The 5,158-nt window shown below is 43.3% G+C and overlaps 2 pseudogenes; both read left to right on the top strand.

The window, feature by feature from the left end:
* Positions 1 to 814: 814 nt before the first annotated feature.
* LOC103597627 lies at positions 815 to 1,568 on the top strand (annotated as a pseudogene).
* Positions 1,569 to 2,431: 863 nt separating this feature from the next.
* On the top strand, positions 2,432 to 3,460 carry LOC103597626 (annotated as a pseudogene).
* Positions 3,461 to 5,158: the final 1,698 nt, after the last annotated feature.

Genomic DNA, 5,158 nt, shown 5'->3' with positions numbered 1-5,158 from the left:
AACCAGAAATATGAAAAACAAGAAAATATGACGCCACCAAAGAAACACAGTAATGCTCAAGTACCAGACCCCATAGAGCAGGAAACTCTTGAAATGACAGAAAAGTTATTCTGAGCAACAATCTTAAGGAAACACGATGAGATACAAGAAGACTTAGACAACACAACAAAATGAGAAAAAGTGCCCAGAATATGGAGGAAACTTACAAAGAGATTAATTACTTTAAAAAGAATGTAGCACAATTCCTGTAACTGAAGGATTTATTTATTCAAATAAAAAACACAACTGAGATCTCAAGCAGCTAGCTAGAGCAAGCAAAAGAAAGATTTCTGATCCCAAAGACAGTCCTTTCTAAATAACCCAGGTGAATAAAAAAAGAAAAAGGACTCAAAAAAATGAGAAAAATCTAAGGGAGTTAGCAGACAACCTTCAGCACACAAACATCTGAATCATAAGTGTTCTGGAAGGGGAGGAGAAAGAAAAAGACATTGAAAAGGTATTCAAATAAATAATAGCTGAAAACTCCAAGGTACAGGGAGAGACACAGACTTTCAGATCCAGGAGGCTCAAAGATCCCCAAACATATTCAATTCAAAAAGGTCCTCTCTGAGACACATTACAGTCAAACTGTCAAAACTCAAGACAAACAGAAAATCCTAAAAACAGCAAAAGTGTCAAGTCACCAATAAAGGAATCCCAATCAGACTAACAGCAGAATTCTCAACAGAAACTCTGAAGGCCAGAAGAGAATGGGATGATATAATCAAAACACCAAAAGAAAAAACTGCCGACTTCCTCTTTTCCAGCTGGAACCATGGAGGGTGCCAAGGAGAAGAAAAAGGAGGTTCCTGCTATGCCAGAAACCCTTAAGAAAAAGCAAAGGAATTCCACAGAGCTGAAGGTCAAGCACCTGAGGAAGAAGTTTGCCCTAAAGATGCTTTGAAAGGCAGGGAGGAAGCTTATCTATGAAAAAACTAAGCACTATCCCAATAATATAGCCAGATGTACAGAACTGAGATTCATATGGCTAGGGTGGCAAGAAAAGCTGGCAACTTCTATGTACCTGCAGAACCCAAACTGGCTTTTTTTCATCAGGATCAGAGGTATCAATGATGTGAGCCTAAAGGTCCGAAAGGTGTTGCAACTTCTTCACCTTTGCCAGATCTTCAATGGCACCTTTGTTAAGCTCAACAAGCATTCAATTAGCATGCTGAGGATTGTGGAACCATATATTGCTTGGGAGTACCCAAACCTGAAGTCAGTAAATGAACTAATCTACAAGCATGGTTATGGTAAAATCAATAAGAAGCAAATTGCCTTGACAGATAACACCTTGATTGCTTGACCTCTTGGTGAATATGGCATCACCTGCATGGAGGATCTGATTTATGAGATCTATACTGTTGGAAAGTGCTTTAAAGAAGCAAATAACTTCCTGTGGCCCTCAAATTATCTTCTCCATGGGGTGGGATGAAGAAAAAGACCACTAATTTTGTGGAAGGTGGAGATGCTGGCAACAGGGAAGACCAGATCAATAGGCTTATTAGAAGGATGAACTAAGGTGTCTGCCATGACTGTTTTTACAATCTACTTGATTAAATAAAGTGACTGATTTCAAAAAAAAGAAAAAACACTGAAGACAAACAATAAAAGGGGAAGAAAAGAACAGAAGATATTTACAACATCAAAACAAAAACAGATAAAATGCCAGGAGTAAGAAAATACCTTTCAATAACAACCCTAAAGGTAAATGGATTAAATTTCCCACTCAAAAGACAAAGACTGATTGGATTAAAAAGCTAGACCCAACTATATACTGTCTTCAAGAGACTCACCTCACCTGTAAAGACACACATACATTAATAGTGCAGGAATGGAAACAGGTATACCATGCAAATGGAAACCAAAAATGAGCAGAGGTAGCTGTCCTTACATTGGATAAAATAGACTTTAAACCAAAAACCATAAAAAGAGACAAAGAAGGCCATTATATAATGATGAAGGGATCTATCCAACAAGAAGACATAACAATCATAAATATATATGAATCCAACACTGGAGCACCTATATATATATACATACATATATATAAAGGAAACACTATTAGATCTAAAGAAAGAGATCGACCCCAAGACAATAATAGTTGGGGACCTAAACACCCATCTCTCAGCACTGTTCAGACCATCTAGGCAACAAGTCAACAGAGAAACACAGGATTTAAAATACTCTTTAGGCCAATTGGACAGGCACATACCTACAGAACATTTCATTCACAACTACAGAATATACATTCTTCTCACCAGCACACGAGACATTCTCCAAAATAGACCACATATTAAGTCATAAATCAAGTTTCAAGACATTTTTTAAAATTTGAAATCCTGGGGCCAGGGGTCAGTGACAGCTGGGCAGTGGGGCACAGGCAGGGGCCATGGGCAATGACTATTACCAGACATCAGGCCAGGCCCATGGTGCGTTGGATGAGAAGGTCAAGCGGGCTTACTGCTGCCAGGCACTGCACCACCACCTGGATAAGAACAAGGAGCCCAGCACCAAGGAGAAGTTCACAGAGACCTATGACTTGCCGAGGTCTATGACTTGCTCAGCAACCTGTGCAAGCAGGAGATCTTCCTCCACTGCATGGAGGAAGGCTAAAGGGTGGTGGTCTCAGTGGCAGCGGCAGCAGTGGTGCTAATGATACCTCTTTCACCTACACATTCCGTGGAGACCCTCACGCCATGTTTTCTACATTCTTTGGTGGAAGAAATTCCTCAAACACTTTTTTGGGGGGCAGTGGAACAGGGAGGAAGGCATGGACAACAGTGATGGGTTCTCTGGCTTTTCCATGGGTGTGGGCAGCTTTGCCAACATGAACTTTGGACACTCCCGCTCTACCCAAGAGCCCACCCAAAAGAAGCAAGATGCCCCTGTCACCCATGTCTTTAGGGTCTCCCTTGAAGACATAGATCTACAGCAGCTGTACCAAGAAGATGAAAATCTCCCACAAGTGGCTGAACCCAGACAGAAAGTGCATTCAAAGTGAAGACAAAATCTTGACCATCAAAGTAAAGAGAGAGTAGAAAGAAGCGACAAATATAACCTTCTCCAAGATCAGACCTCCAACAACATTCCAGATGACATCATCTTTGCTTTAAAGGAAAAACCACACAGTTTCCTTAAGAGGGATGGCTCTGGTGTCATTTATTCTGCCAGTATCAGCTTTTAGGAAGTTCTGTGCGGCTGTACAGTGAACATCCCCACTCTGTATGGCAGAACCATACCTGTCATATTCAAAGATGTCATCAGGCCTGGCATGTGGTGAAAAGTTCATGGAGAAGGCCTCCCCCTAACCAAAATTCCCGAGAAACGTGGGAAACTCATGATTGAGTTGGAAGTGATGTTCCCTGAAAGAATTCCCCAGACATCAAGAATCATACTTCAGCGGGTTCTTCCTATATAACCACCTGTTTCCCAAGAATGACCAGGGACCCTTCCAGAGCTCAAGGATTTCCAGACCACTCCACCATTTGTGGACCATGAGAGAGTGGGCAACCCAGGGAACGCTTTCATATTGCTGAATGTTTTCAAGAGAATATATTATAATCTTTCAAATTTGTTCACTAGACGTAAGTGGTTTTTTGAGCAATAGGGCAGCAGGAGGTGGTAACAGCAGGAAAAAGCATTCCAGACGCCCCTCCAGGTCCTGCAGCCCATCAGGGATAGATCACACCTTCCTTCCACTGTCCCTGCCCAGGGGCCAGAGGCAAACCAGCAGCTGGACTTGATCCTTTTGTAGTCCCTTTGTTTCCACTGTCAGGTGACCTCGGCCTGCTGTCTTGGTTGCCAGACCATGTACATTACTCTGTTTCTGTTGTGTGATCAGTTGTATTTTTTTTTTCTAAAAGATGGCTGGTAAGGGGATCTTAACCCTTGACTTGGTGTTGTCAGCACCACGGTCTCCCGAGTGAGCCACAGGCCAGCCCTATATAGGGATCCGAACCAATGGCTTTGGTGTTATCAGCACCACACTCTCCCGAGTGAGCCACGGGCCAGCCCTAGTTGTATTTTTTATTCTGCATTTGTCTCCCACATCTTGCTCTTCCCCTGGAGAATCCTGTCTTCTCTTTGGTCATCTCTAATTGTGAACCTGAACTATTTCTGCAGAATTGCCTGGCCAGCACCCAAAAGCAATACCTCTGTTATAGCAGGACCAAAGGAGCCAGCCTCTAGTGAGTGAGTCTTGCAACCTATTCTCTCTTGAGAGTCCTGGGGCCTGGCCACAACTGGCCCCTCCCAGCCTCTGGCTCTGGTGAAGCTGAATGTTCTCACTTGTGGGCCACACTCTTTCCTTTTATGTAAAGCAAGATTTTGGCACACCTTGGGCTTACCAGTGGTCCAGGTCACTTTTTGTTTCATGGGCTCTGGACTCTGTTTCAAATCGATCTGATCCTTTTGAATTTTGCACAACCCTAGATTTAATCCCTTTTGATAAAAGGGTCTTTGCTTCTGATTGTAGTAGCACTGTGAAACATCTGTATATATGTTTTTTATAATTCCAGGTAAAGTTGGTGTGGAACTTCTGATCAAGATGGCAGAATAGATGGTACCCAGCATCACCCTCTCCCACAATCAACCAATTTACAACTATTAAAAGGCAACAAGTTCGCAGCTTGGGTCTTCAGAGCTCAGGGAAAGAGGAGGAGAGACCTATGGAGTTCATGAAGGCAGGAGCCATGATGAAAGAAAGAAAGCACTGCTCCAACAATTTAGAGCCCCAACCACTTCAAGGCTAGTCCTGGTGAGCACACAGAGCAAGGAGCTGGCAAAAACCATAGCTGCACCCTTCGTATAAAGTTGCTTGGAGGCCACAGGGGAGAAGAGGGTCTTGGTGGCCCCCAGGACAGCAAGACCACTAACAGTGTTCCCATGGACCCACATAGGAGTGAGGGGCCACAGACAACTGAAAAAAGGAGCCATTCAGAGGTTGGTGAGTCATCTCAAGGAACCAGAGACTGGACTGTCCCATGGGAAGTGCAGACTGGTCAGGAATACAGATCTGCAGGGAGTGTAGTTTGCTGAAAAGTCTCAGGCTCAGACCAGACTTTCCACACAACCCAGTTGTACTGGAACTCACAAGACCCAGAAGTACACACAAGGT

The sequence above is a fragment of the Galeopterus variegatus genome, unplaced genomic scaffold (genome assembly GCF_000696425.1).
Source record: "Galeopterus variegatus unplaced genomic scaffold, G_variegatus-3.0.2 Scaffold2368, whole genome shotgun sequence".
NCBI classification, from domain to species: domain Eukaryota; kingdom Metazoa; phylum Chordata; class Mammalia; order Dermoptera; family Cynocephalidae; genus Galeopterus; species Galeopterus variegatus.
The sequence above is the reverse complement of the archived record's forward strand: the minus strand, read 5'-3'. Positions and strand labels throughout refer to the sequence as shown.